At 32.4% G+C, this 14,462-nt stretch overlaps 1 long non-coding RNA gene across 2 annotated transcripts in view; it reads right to left on the bottom strand.

Annotated features, from left to right (window-relative positions):
* Nucleotides 1–13,959, bottom strand: part of LOC129231491 (uncharacterized) — a 35,056-nt gene extending 21,097 nt beyond the window's left edge. The window contains exons 1-2 of one of the 2 annotated variants that reach the window (XR_008581255.1): nt 13,821–13,959; nt 1,947–2,119 (exon numbers count right to left, since the gene is read on the bottom strand). This is a non-coding gene — a long non-coding RNA (uncharacterized LOC129231491). Of the gene's footprint in view, nt 1–1,946; nt 2,120–10,747; nt 10,831–13,820 lie in introns of those variants that run through there. The other variant, XR_008581256.1, reaches the window with a different exon arrangement.
* Between the last annotated feature and the right edge of the window lie 503 nt (nt 13,960–14,462).

Here is a 14,462-nt window from a genome sequence, read left to right as displayed (position 1 = left end):
CTTTCATGTGGAGCTTTGCGCTATTTGTGCTAATGTTCAAGTGGTTGGGTTATCTATTATGAAAGCGTTTTATGCAATTAAAATACATATGAAAGACATTTGAGTTTTGGAACAATATTTTTTAGAAATTTTTAAATATAAACGAACGTTTAAAGGTTAAACCGAACTTTTCGGGGAGGGGGGTGAACCCTAAGAACCCCCCTGTATACCCCCCCCTCTGTTGGGGAAAATTTTCTTTTCTTGAGTTCAATAACAAATAATACATAACAAAATCATGTTTTTTTAAGAATGGTAAAAATTGGAAATGCCATTTGAAAACAAGCTCTTCAAATGAAATACAAAACAATTATTCTCACTAGATACTAATAACAATTAGCCTTTGAATGTCAAAGTAAACATGCATATTGTAAAATGCTATATAAACAATATTAAATAAATAACATTAACTATTAAAAAAAATTACCTTCATAGTTTATAAATAACAGAATATGAGAAAAGAGAAATAGGGGAAATAAATCTAATAATTTGTTATACAATGAAAAAGGATGAAATCTCCAAAAAATTTAAAAGTGTCCAAGATAAAGTCCCCTTGGAACATGAGCTATCATGTGCAGGAAAAGATAGCGACTTTTTCTGTTGAATGGCTCACCAGAAGTGGATTTTGTCTTAGAAAAATTAAGATTATAGGAATTTTTCCCTAGCTTGGTGGCCCATAAAATGACTCCCTTATTTTTTAGGGGAGGGGGCACCGGGTTATCTCTATCTTTATTCTCTTATAAAGTCTTATTCATCTTAATTTCATTTTTCCACTATATAAGTGCACTTATCTCAATAAAAAAATTTTACTCTCACAGAAAATACCTCACCATTTTAGCAAATATATCTCATGAAAAATTCAAAGCATCCCTTGACTTGACTTGAATTTAAAAATGAACTATACTGAAGCTACTTCACAAAAGAGCTTCTTCAAAATAGAAAGGGTGGAGGCAGACCTGTACTGTTATACAGATCTTTAAGGCAACACTAAAAACAGGAAAAGTTTAACAAAAGTGACTTTAAATGAACTTGTTTGTTCAAGGAAATTTCTGTACTATTTTCTTCAGAAAAATTACTGCAACTATAATGGTTTTTTCCTTTATAAGCAGAGAACAAAAATAGTTTAAAAGCGATAAAACAGAACATAATTGGAGACTGACATCAGTAATTTTAAGCACACACCACTAACTTAACTGACTGAAAGTTTCCTCAAATTTAATTAGAAGAACATACAAAAAAAAAAAAAAAGAATAATGCACAAATATGGATGAAAAGTATTAATTATGCTAAAATACTTACTTATTCAGTTAGTTGATATGACCAAAATTTTAAAAGCAAAATTAATGAATGAATTTTCGAATTTCAGTCAACTTATTTTAGATCTACTTCATTTTCAAAAATCTAACATCTTAGGAAAATGAAGATTTTAGAAATGGTGTAACTGGATTCAAATTCACGAGCAGTCAAGGCAAAATGACCAGAGCATGCAAGTCCTCTATTCAGAATATGAAATGTAAGAAGAGTTTTAAAAATAATTGCAAATAAAAAATGAAGGATATTCAAGAAGTAAAATCACATAGACTACAAAAATGAAAAAACTTTGCAGATGTGATTGCAATTGGATTATGAAATGCGTAAAAAAGCCAGGCTGACATGCAAAAGCATAAAGACGGCCAAAAAGCATAACTTTTACGTCTAATTCATTAAAGTTAGTACATATTGTCAAAAATGTTATGAGCTCTTTCTTGTACAAAAAATGATATTTTACAACATCATAAATGTATCACACATAAGGCATATGATTTCAGCTCCCTCTCAATTTATTAAAACTGATGCACAATAGAAAATCTCTTTACATGCTTCAAAAAAAGAAAAAAAAAACATTTGCAAGAACAACAACACTAACTTACTGTTGAAGCTTTATTCTTGCTACTTAATACTGGAGATCCCAAAATTCCCAATTTTCAGTCCTCTTGTTTTGAAGGAGCAAAATGTTCTGGGATTTGAGGTCCCTGTGCAAGATGAGCTTGTTGTGAACATGCTGCAGGGTATAGACCATCTGCCCGAAATAATGCAGCACTTCCTGGAACAAAAAAAAAAGATTACGCATCAAAATGATTGCAAAGTTCATCAACTAATAGTATAAGATGACAGACTATTCTAGAAAGAAAATATCAGTCATGGAAAAGTAGATAATGGGCATATCCACGGAAAATAGGACAGCAGCATCAAATATAAGGGCATATATCCTATTTAAGAGGGCCATTGATCTTCACTGGGGATTGTAAATTGACTAGGACCAGTCTAGCTGGGCCCAGAGCCTGTTGCTGGCTGTCACTTTTGTATTTGTATTTATAAACACACTTTATACCATCATGTTTTATGTCATTTCATTCACAAGAAAGTATAGTTCCCTAATTCAATATGTGAAATATCCCAGTTCTTAGAGTAAATATAGATTCAAAAAGAAAACAATTTTTCAACCTCATTTTTTTAGTTATAAACTATCAAGTTTTCAGCCTAGGATCTGGCAACACCAATTCCAGTTTGGAATCTACTGTTTCATAGTGTCATATTAAGCACTCACTTAGTGTGTATAGCATTTTTCACTAGTCAACTTTTTTGTAGATTGCAACTTTTTTTTAATTACTGGTAAGCAAAGTTATCTAAAGTCTTTGTCAGGCCCGTAACCGAAAATAGCTACTTCTAACTATGTAACAATATGTATTTGTTGTAAAAGTTTGACATTTTGGCTTTACAATGAGGTCAATCCTTCTAACAATGCACACTACTAATTCCATTGAGAAAAATAATGTTTATGAGATATGTTGGTTAGGGGTATGACATTGTTTTAGGTCCAACTTCAGTTTTCTTCGGATCTTTGTCAAATTTGGCGCAGAGGTTCTTTGATATTCAGAAATTCACATAAGAGTTTTTCCTCCCCGTCAGTCCCCCCATAGGGAAAGAGTCAGTCCATGGAATATGAGACATTATTATCAAAACATAAAACATACACTATATCAGCATGTTATCTATCAATTTATTCACATGTGCTGTCGCAGCATGTACAATATGATTTTTAACTAAGGAAAAAACATATGGTCTCCACTTTTAGTCATTAAGACTTGATTTTTTGGTAGCCATTTTCAAATGGCTGTGGTGGCCTGATCAGTAAGGCGTCGGACTTGTGACCGGAGTGTCCTCGGTTTGATCCTGGCCGGATCGAAGATTCACCGTCTTCATTAATGGTGACTGGGGGACATTAAATATACTTGTGGTCACAAAGTCCTCTAAGTGAAACGATACCTGAGGGGGTGCTGGACCAGGGATAGTTCGGTTTCTGGTCTGGTTAAAAAATCCGAGCTGTCTTCAGGGTCCCATCCAACTGGTTAAGCCACAAATAGTAGTAGGTACGTGGGACTCTGGGGTGAAAAGGTAGCCATTTTCAATGACTGACGACCGCTAATCTAGAGCTTTACTAATCACGTATGCATTTTTAAGAGGGGAGGGGGCTTGAAAGTGGTAAACTTATCTTAATTGGGTAATAAAATTTAATAATTCGAAATTGTGGCTTGAACATAACAGCATATTTTTCTCTTATGTTTGCAGATTGCAAAAATTAAATCTCCACATTTTTTTTCATTTTGCTTCTTTTATTTTTATGTCAAAATAGGTTTCTTGGAGATTATACAGCAAAAATATAATATTAAGTACCAAATTCTGTTCAGCGAAAAGATAAACCAAAAGTAAACAAAAGTGCAGCCAGAATATTTGCCACATCTGAGGATTTTCTCAGCAATAAAAATTTAAACAATATATGCTATCTGCTTAGAACTGATTTGTTATTTTCTATGCCCATTACATATGGTTGGTACCGCAAAGTGGCATATTTCTATATTTGTATCTAGTCTATCATTTCTTTAAGTGCAGTATAGTATAGCTATAATTGTGATGTAGAGAAATGTAGCTGCCAGATTTCAAAATATTGATTTTTTTTTATTTATCTTTTAAATAATTACAAATAAATTTAAATAAAATATCAAGTTCAAAAACTAAAAGTAAACACATTATCAGATCAATATTTGCAAATGAATAATAAACACATAATATGCAGGGTTAGCATAAAAGAATATCCCAGTTTTAAAAATTTATATTTCATAAACTATTACACTTACACTATAAATGATACATAAAAATAAAGATAAACTGTGAAAGTTTTTTTTAATGTGCATAACTACTTAAATATGCACGTTCTGCACTGGAGATGCCAGAAATTCCTTCTGGAAAGTGTTTTCTGGTCAAAACAGACCTTACAGGTGTATTAACTACTGTATTAGGATTTAAAACAATGTTAAAACCAAGACCTCTGGGTGGGGGTCATCCCCAAAACCCCTAGCGAAGTTGGGGTTTTACCCCACTTTGCTGTGTCACTGACGCTCCAGCAACGCTGGATTGGGCATGCAGGTGATGATTATTTACCCTTTACGCATTGGCCAGCCAGATCCCCAAACTTAAACCCATGTGATTTTCTTCATGAAGTTTGGTCGAAGACAGTGTATATACACTACCATTACCTACAACATTGCAAGAACTAAAAGATCGCATACGTGTTACGCATTACGAAAAATTGACAGTGAAACACTCCAAATGTTATAGCTGTGTGTCACGCGACGAAAGGCACACACTTCGAAGTGATGTGAATGAAAAAAAACTTTCACAGTTTATTTTTATGTATCATTTATAGTGCTAAGTGTAATAGTTTATGAAATATTAATTTTTAAAACCGGGATATTCCTTTATGTTAACTTTGTATTTAAAATGAAAAAATCAATTAAAAAAATTAGTATCTTTGAAACACTAAGTGGGAGACTTACATATTGCAGAAGAGCGAAAATTTCTATTTAACACTAATTACCAACTTTATAGCTTATATTTTTCAAATTGATAATTTCTTAAAATATACCTTTTTTTTAAACATATGGAAAAAAATCCTTTTTTTTTTGAAGAAAAATATAAATTTTAGGCCTAGTGTGGGATACCTAACTATTTTTCAATTTGAATAAATGTTATTGTGTACATGTGGGATATATATATGGGCAACCAAGGGAAGATCCAGAAATTTTTTTAAGGGGATTCAAGTTAAAATTGCCAGTGTTATACCTCCTATGTAAAAAAGAATCATTTAAGAAGGGGTTTCTATCCCCTAAGGGTGATGGTGCACCCTCTCATATGCTATGAAGCACCCCCCCCCTTCCCAATGCAATCAAAATCCTTTCAGAGATCCCTCTCTCCTTAAATTTTTCAATAGCGCATCCTGTGCCATGGATCAGATATTCCCTCAGTTTTTATCAAAAGCAGGGTTGGTATGAAAACTTTTTTTTTTTTTTGAAAAAAAAAATGGTTTTTTAGTATTAAACCATTTTTTTTTTTTTTTTGGTTTGAACCAGGTCTGTTTGGTTTAAACAATATTTTTAAAAAAAAAACTATTTTATTTTAGGAAAATCATGAAGATTTTATGATTAAATAGTTAAAGAATGTTTAATATTCATATTTGTACCTAATTTCTTCCTAATTGATTAAATAATTAAAAGTAAAATCTTATACTTTCATTTCCTCATACCTAGAGCAGAATATTGGTTGAAAATCTTTAACTATTATAAAAAATACAATACGTAAATGGGCCTTACTATAAATAATTTACTGTGATAGTTCAGACATTATTAATTACTAATAACAAAGAATAAATTCTTGAAAATTAATTTCCCCATAATCATAGCTATCTACAATAAATAAAAAAACAAAAGTTTAATTAAAATCATGCATTAAACATAAAAAGTATTTTTCAGCATCTACAAATGAATCACAAGTCTGTTATACATTACAGAACTTTAAAAATCAAAAAATCAACGCATATTGTGTTCAAGGATTTTAAAAAAAGTTATAAATCATTTAATTTATTTACCTAATGTACCAGTGACAACAATTATAGAAACAGGACAATTAGGTTTTAAGAAAATCATCATGTTTTTCATTGTAGACATTATTTTTCCTGGTTTAATGCATTTAGGAATACAAATTTTTTATCAAAGAAAAAAAAATCATTTTAATTAAAAGCCTCGGCATGAAAATACTCTTTGAACATAATTTAATAATGAAGACTTATAAAAATGAATGTTTATTAATTCTGCTACCATTCATGCATAAGATTTCTTTTAATATATTGGGATCAAAAAAAGTTCTTTGAAAGGTAAAAATTTGGCATTAAGTTTTTTTAATAAGAGCACTGAGTTAGATGAATATTTTCTGTTTCATAACTTTATACATTTTCTTTTCTTGCTCTGACTTCATCGTCTATCAGGGATGCAAAAAGTGTGCAGGCATAAGCAAAATTTTATGCCTGCTCTAAGTGTTCTTGGACTTATTTAGTTATTTTTTTTCTCTTGTCATTTAATATTCTAGTATTAAGATTTATGTACACTATGCATTGTTTCAATGGTACATAATCTATCTCAATAAATCTTAAGCAATCAAGCAAATTAGGTAGTAAATGAGGTTTTGGTAGAAATATGCTTTTTGGACTATTTTGAAATGCAAAAGACTGAATAATGATGAAAATTGAAAGATTAAAAAAAGATCTACTTAGATTTTTCCTCCGTGTAATTTTAGAAAAACTTAATTGGTCTGCCTTGTATATTTATGCACCTAAAGAAAAGCTGCATTGATTTTAAAAAAAGAAAAAAAAAACTATTTAGCAAACTTTGATTATCTTTAAAAATATATAAGTTTCTAAATTTATTAAATCTGTAGTTTATCTATAAAGCTTTGCTAGTTACTTTGTATTAATTAGACTTTACGCTTCAAAATAATATGTAAAATTTATGAAAACATTTGGGGGGAAACGATAAAGTATTTCAAAAAAAAAAAAAAATTTTGAAAAAAAACTACTTGGTTTTAAACACGGTTTAAACCAACGTTGTTCAAACCAAACAACCCTGATCAAAAGTCATATTTATTTAGGCCGACAGGCTGGTCATGTTGCCGTAAGCTTTGAATACATAAGATTAAAGCCATAAAATATTTGGAAAAAGCACACATAACACAACACACACAAACGACTTGTGGTTTGAGGCCGAAGTTGAAGAATGCTCTGAAAAACTGTTCAGTTCATTAGAGATGAGTGATCTTTTGAAAATGAACAAAAATTCAAGATAGTAATACTGCTGGGGGAAGGTAAAGCGCAGTATCCTCAAAAATGAGTTTTGAGATGTTGAAAGAAATGTACATTGGATTTAAAAGGAATATGCAGAATTTGACACTTTTTCGTGCTTCATTTTCAGTGTAAATCAAGTAAACAAGCTTGTACAGTACAGCTGAAGTACAATAGGTGACAAGAATGCAAAAAAAAAAAATGAAAAATTTGCAGTTACTGCACTTTATCTTCCTACTGCAGAACAGGGTCGTCACTACCAGCAATACTAATTTTAATTCCGAGCCTTCCCTATGTTTCATCCCCCCCCAATTGCACATTTTTATACCGTCGCTTCATTTGCTCTCACTCACACACTTCATGATAAATAGTTTTAAATTGTATCTAGACATCTTATGCAATTCATCATCTATTGGCATATATTTGAGTATTGGCTAATAATAGGGAAATAAACTATCTTTATTTCTGCAAAACGTGCGTTTATATCACTTATAATAAAGTCTAAAACTGCAAAATTATTTCTGTTTGAAATTCATATTCACGGGGTATGAGTTCAGTACTTTGATGTATTTTGCTCCTTCGTCAAAAAATGTTTTTATCTTTTATAAATTCGTTTTTTTTTTTTTTTTCAATTCGAAAGTTTGATCTCTAAGTTAGTTAATTCAGAAACCAATTTTGTTTCTTGAAAATTGCAAGCCAATCATCCCTTAATTTTTGAAGGTCTTTATGGATATCACTTAGAACATTAACTTCCACATCCAATGAAATTCTACGGGTTTGAACAATTACATTACATTTGTCAATACATAACCAAAAGGCTGACATAAGCATGCTCTTTAAAAAACTGAAATATTTTTAAAAAGTTTGCTTCACTGAATGTCTTTTTGGTTAACTATAAAGCAAGTTCTTCACAAAAACGATCGAGTGCTTTCAATAGTCCTGGATGGTGCAAGGAAATGAGTTGGAATTATTGGAAAAACAGTTTCATGACGGGCCCCTCCAAAGCTCCGGGCCCCAATACTATAGGTCCAGAATCCCCATCCAAACGGCGGCCCTGCTGCAGAATAGCACAGTACAATCCTTTAAACTTTGAAGGAATACTTTACAGTAGGCTAAAAAAGTTAACATTGATTCTATGTATTTTCTTAGATTTAAAAAAATAGTTTGATAATAATAATAATAAAATTCTTGTCACAGGGGGTCAGCTGATTCTTTGACCCTCCCCTGAATCCACCCTTGGGGGCAACGTTTTATCAACAGAAATTTTGAGTTTCTAAAAAAAGTTTCTTTTTGGATTTGGCCTATTATATGATTGTTCACACTTTCAGACGCCAGTCGGCACAGGCCATTTTTCAAATTACATGAAACTTTTTTACAATTGTTTTGATTTAAAACAGGGGTGATAATAGCTCAACATCAAAAATCCGGAAAGTGGAGGATGAAGAGTATAAGAACACCCTAAAAGGTTACTAACCAGGGGCGTGCACAGGGGGAAGAAGGGAAACCTGTTGGCCCAGGCCCAAGCCTGAAGGGCGCCCAATATTTTTAAAACTAGGTGTGAAATATGGGGGTAAACAATAGGGAGGAGGCCCGGAAATGTCATTTGCGACGGGCCCCAAAATTTCTGTGCACGTCCCTGCTTGAAATAGCTATATGCTGTATTTTCTTCAGAATTTGTGCTCTATTTACGTTTGTTTTTCAATTTAATCATATTGTAGCACAAAGCTTATTTGATCATTTTTCATTTAAACTTATTCAGAGCCGGCTCTAGCAGTTTTGCGGGCCCGAACAAATTTCCAAAGTGCCCCCCTTCCCCACGGTAAAAAAAAAGGAAAAGTTCAAACAATACAATTTTTCATTTTTGCATTACAAATATAGTTCATTTCCCTTCTTTTTTGGTAATTCTTCTTTTTTTTATATAAAACATTCTTCAAAAATTAAAGCCTCCTCCCCCCTCCCCCTAAAATGGTCATGATTAAAAGCATTTGTTTTGCGTTGTCTTTACGTATTCATCAATTCATCGCTCCTAAGTATGGGCAAGGCTTTCCTGCACTTGGACTGTGCCACCAGAAAATATTTATACAACAGGGGGGAAGCATGCTTAAAAGATTCAGAAACTATATTTTTATTGAGTTTTTTAAAAAAAAGTTAAAAATACCATAGACAAAATTATGACAACCTAACATTTTAATTAAAACAGCTGCCTTTTTTTTTTTGGAAAATAATGTGCAATATGCAAATTTTCTGCATGCTATGACAAATTTAGGGTACTATAATATGAGATTAAAATTAAACTATTCCTGTAATAAAATAAATGCAATCAACATATTATTTTTTATGCTTTACAAACAAAATAAATCCATCATACTATATTACGAGTTTTAACTTTATTAGTCTCTGACAATGGTTATATTGTATGACTTCAGTAGACAACTTGTTAGTGTAGAGTAAGGGTTCCCAACCAGTTGTTTGCGAACCCACCTTCCTTTCAGAATATTCAGTATGTATAGGCTTTCCAAACGTACTGGGACAGTCCCAGTTTTCAAATAAAATCCTGGTGTCTTGTCCGGTTCACTTCACATCCCGGTAAAAGATAAATTTGATTACAGATGACCAAAAAAGTCTATAAATAATTAACTGTGAAGAATTATTTAGGGGATAACTACATTGTCATTTGTAACATTGACAAGTTAAATTAGTATCATATTAGCTTGTGAAGATTTTTACAAGATTAAAGCCCAAAAAACCTTCTAAAATAGTGATGGTTTTTACAGCAAGATTGAAGTCCCAAAAAACATTCTAAAATAGTGAAGGTTTTTACAACAAGATTAAAACCCCAAAAGACCTTCTAATATAAGTCCTAGATTAGCCAATGAAAAGTATATGTAAATATTGTTCAAATTTTATTCCTCATTCAAAATGTTTCTTCTTACTAAAGTAACTTATAAATATTAACGTGCAGGAAATAAAATGTTAAAAATTTTCTACTTGGGTTAATTATTGTTACTTCTGGTTTTGATTCAAAATTAGTAGCCATTTATTCACAGCACCAAGAATAAGCTACCTTCTAAAACTCTAAAAACCAGCAAAGAGTATGCACTACTTTGAATATCCAGGGGGAGGAGGGATTCTGGAGTCCTGGTTGAACATATCAGAATTCTGGCAAACCTAAGCAACCCCTGATGTGTAAGACTTATAAAAATTAGGATGCCCCTGTAATTAAACCTTATAAACACAAAAATTTAGGGGGTAGCAACTCGTATTCTGCCATTCTCGTATTCTGCTACTGGCAAGTTGCAGGTAACTTCTCTTTCTCTGCTTAAAGTGGAAGTGACTCGGTAGAGGGAGAAAAATTGATTTTGGTATGGTTCGAGTGAAAGGGGATTAGGAAAGAGATAGATGAGCAGAGCTGAAAATTGCATACATAGGGAGATAAAGTAAACATTGGCCCAAAATGTTTGTTTTGTCAGTGTTTTTACACAAGAGACACATTTACCATCTCACCCGTTCAATGTTCGGGGGCAGCTGCTCGGGGTCGGCCCCCGTCTCCTCGGCCTCCACCTGGTCGCCAGTCTGTTGGGGCACATTGGCCGGAGCCTGGTTGGGAGACAAGAGTCAAAATGCAGTTCAACATCATTTACCTGGACTAACTGGAGCCAAAAGCAATTCAGGTACTCGAAAATTGAATAATTCAAGTAATATCAATATTTAATCAAAACAAATCCTTAATTTAGCAGACACAGGAGACTGCACTTGGGGGGGGGGGAGAAAGAACACCTGTTGGCCTGGGCCTGAGTCTGAAGGGGACCCAATACTTTTAAAACTAGGCATGAAATATAAGGGTAAACAAAGTGGCAGGGGACCTGGAAAAGTCATTTTTGACGGGCCCCAAAATTTCTGTGCACGCCCCTGTTACTAACACTATGTGTTCATAATGGAAAAGCTTTCTGAGAAACACTGAATGCTTTTTCGGAAAACCCGGAAATCTGGGGTAGTCCCAGAGAACTACAACCCCTGAAAAAAGGAAATATATTCGAGGGGGTGCGACTTGAAAAATCAACTTTTGATTTTTGTGGGACACCCAGAAGTATGAATCATCCGAATGGCCAGGATATTACCTTTCTTTACTTATTCTCTGAATCTCTACACCATTTCTTTTGAACCATTTTGTACAATTTTTACTATAAGGCATTTGATGAAATGAGGGGGGGGGGTATAAAAAACAAACTACATTTAAAGCCGATATGAGCAAGTGACGATGTGCTTCTCTTTTCTAATCTCTCATTCTTCCTCTCTGTCGATTCATGTCAACGATTTGTCGAACAAGAAATTTTTATTTTAATTGATCTTGATTTGCAAAAGTATGCATAACTTTTAAAAGTTTTTGTTTGCCTATATTTCTTTATATTTTTTATGTCTCAATTATCTGGTCAGTTAGCATTGAAAACAGGACAAGGGGTCATTGTTTTAGGCTATTTAAATCTCAGGCTAACATGGATATTAGGAAAAATTATTATTTTAGCAGGGTAGTGGAACCTTGGAACAGCTTATTGGAAGAGGCGGTAATAAGCAAGGGAGTAGATAGTTTTAAGAGGGCCAGTGACCTTCACTGGAGATTGTAAATTGACTAGGACCAGCCTAGCTGGGCCCAGAGCCTGTAACTGGTTGTCACTTTTGTATTAGTATACCCATATAAGGCTTTAAAATACAGATTTTGATAACTATTTTTCAAAAAAAAATTTTTTCAAAAACCCCAGGACCCCCTGAAAATATGGGGATTTTACTTCGCACATTAAAGGTCACTCTCCTGTTATCCTTCTTACTACAAGGCAAATAAAATTAAAATAATAAAAAATTGAAATAAAAATTAAAATTGTGGAAACATTAACAAAATGAAACAAAAACATGAGGGTAAAAAAGACATATACGGGGGAAAATGATCTGCTTCACCGTTAACAAAAATGTCCGGACCATATGTGTGTGTGTTGGGGCAATGTGCAGAACCAGGCCCCTCCCAAAAAAAAATTCTGGATGCGGCCTTGCAAAATTAGGACTTTTATATCAATACACAAATATATATTGTTATCAATGTAATGTATGCAAATTATATTGAAGAGCCTGGATCCATTAAAATTTACATTTTTAGTTAAATTATAGTGGTTAAGTATGATTGTATCTTCTGTTTTTGCAACGACTTCAAAAATTATGTTTAAAAGAAGTATAGATGCTATTCAAAGATTGAAAGTATTTGTCTTACTTTTTAGAGAAATTTCCAGCGGCATATTTTGCATTTAGTTCAGTTTTTTTTTTTTTTTTTTAAATTTTTATTTCATTCCTTTTAGTGTAAATGTATTTCAAAAACTAGTATATCGCCATCACAAAACTTTTTCTATTATTTATACAAACCCTGAAGATTAAAAATTTTAAATGACTGGCACTAAAAACAATTCAAAATCACAAATACCATAGATTGAGAGAGCTACACACGAGAGACAGATAAGTTTGATGCTTGAGCTTTTTTTTTTTTCTTTTTGTAACACCCAACTCAGCATCAAAAAATCTATAAGTGAACATGAAATCACCCCCATTTTTCCGCCCTTAGGGTAAGAATTTATTTTTTAAATTTATATGGACCTCTCCAATTAAAAAAAGAATTAACAAAATCGGGCTAGCTTGTAAAAAAGTATGCCTGGTCAGGTCATACATAAAAAGAAACATGAGTGAACAATAAATCACCCCTGTTTTCCCACATTAGGGTAGGATTTTTTTTTTTTTTTTCCAAAATTATATGGGACCAATTTCGAGATATTCCCTTTTCAATAAAAAAAAGATTTATCAACATTGGACTATTCTGTAAAATGTTATGCCTGCTCATACATAAAAAAAATGTGAATGAACAATAAATCACACACACACTTATCCTCTCCCCCCCCCTCTCTTGGGGTAGGAAATTTTTCTGTCCAAATTTATATGGGATCAACTTTGAGGTATTCCCCCTTTTCAATAAAAAATAATTATCAAAATCGGACTATTCTGTAAAAAGTTATGCGTATAGTCATACACAAAAAAAATGTGAGTGAACTATAAATCACCCCTATCCCCCCCCCCCCCGGGTAGGATTTTTTTCCCAAATTTATATGGGACCAACTTCGAAGTATTCCCTTTACAATAAAAAAAGAATTATCAAAATCGGACTATTCTGTAAAAAGTTATGCGTGGTCATACATAAAAAAATATACGGGTCAACTTAAGAACCTCCTCCGTTTTTCATCGGTTAAAAAAGCTTTATAGTGATTTACCCCCACCTGACTAAATATAGCAAAAGCTTTCAAATTTTTCGAACCAACTACAGCAAGAACGAAAAGTGTTCCCCAGCACAAATTAATTTCTCCATCCCCTTCTGTTAATGAGATAAAAATTATTTTAACAGAGCCATAAAGTGTATAAAATTCACATCGCACAAAAGGAAATACTCTTTTTCACCAAAATAGTGTAATTTTTAAGAAAATCGCCATTACTTCAACTACTAATCAAAAGCGAAAATTTTTGTAAAGAATAAAAAGTAATCATAGCCTACTTTTCCGACTAAACAGATCTTTTCATATTTCTCCATTTCAACCTTTTCCTTGTCCGAGCTGTTCTGAGTCAACTCGCATCCTTCGAATACAAACGATAGTTCAAAAAAAAAAAAATAATAATAATTACTTGAGGAAATAACAATCTTAAGATTTTTTTTTCCCTTGAAACTAAATTATTAAATCGAATTTTTCAAACTAATGAACTTCAGATTAAAAGTTACGTTTTTAACATTCGGTTAGGGACCGAAGGTATCCGGGTGAAATAGTGCAATATCTTCGCATTTCTGCTTGGTTTCATATTGCTTATTCTGCCATCTAGCGGATAGATGTATAAATATCAATCCATAGTAATTATAAAAATTAAGTTGCATAATCCTCTTATCGAAGGTTCGCTCGCTTTTTTTTTTTTTTTCGTATTCATTTATTATTTATAATTAGCAGAAATACAAATGTTTGAAGAACTATGTGGGTTCAATTTATTTTTTACGGTGGAAAAAAATGAAAAATAGACTTTTTATTATACATACATGATTATTTACATTAGATAGTGCCATCTTATAAAAGAAAGAGAAGAAGAGTGTATTATAGTTGGTAACACTTGGTGTAAATGGATGAATAAATAAATTTTCAAATTCTGTAAT

The sequence above is a fragment of the Uloborus diversus genome, chromosome 10 (assembly GCF_026930045.1).
Source record: "Uloborus diversus isolate 005 chromosome 10, Udiv.v.3.1, whole genome shotgun sequence".
Taxonomy (NCBI): Eukaryota; Metazoa; Arthropoda; class Arachnida; order Araneae; family Uloboridae; genus Uloborus; species Uloborus diversus.
Note: the sequence above shows the minus strand (reverse complement) of the source record. Positions and strands in the feature narration are given on the sequence as shown.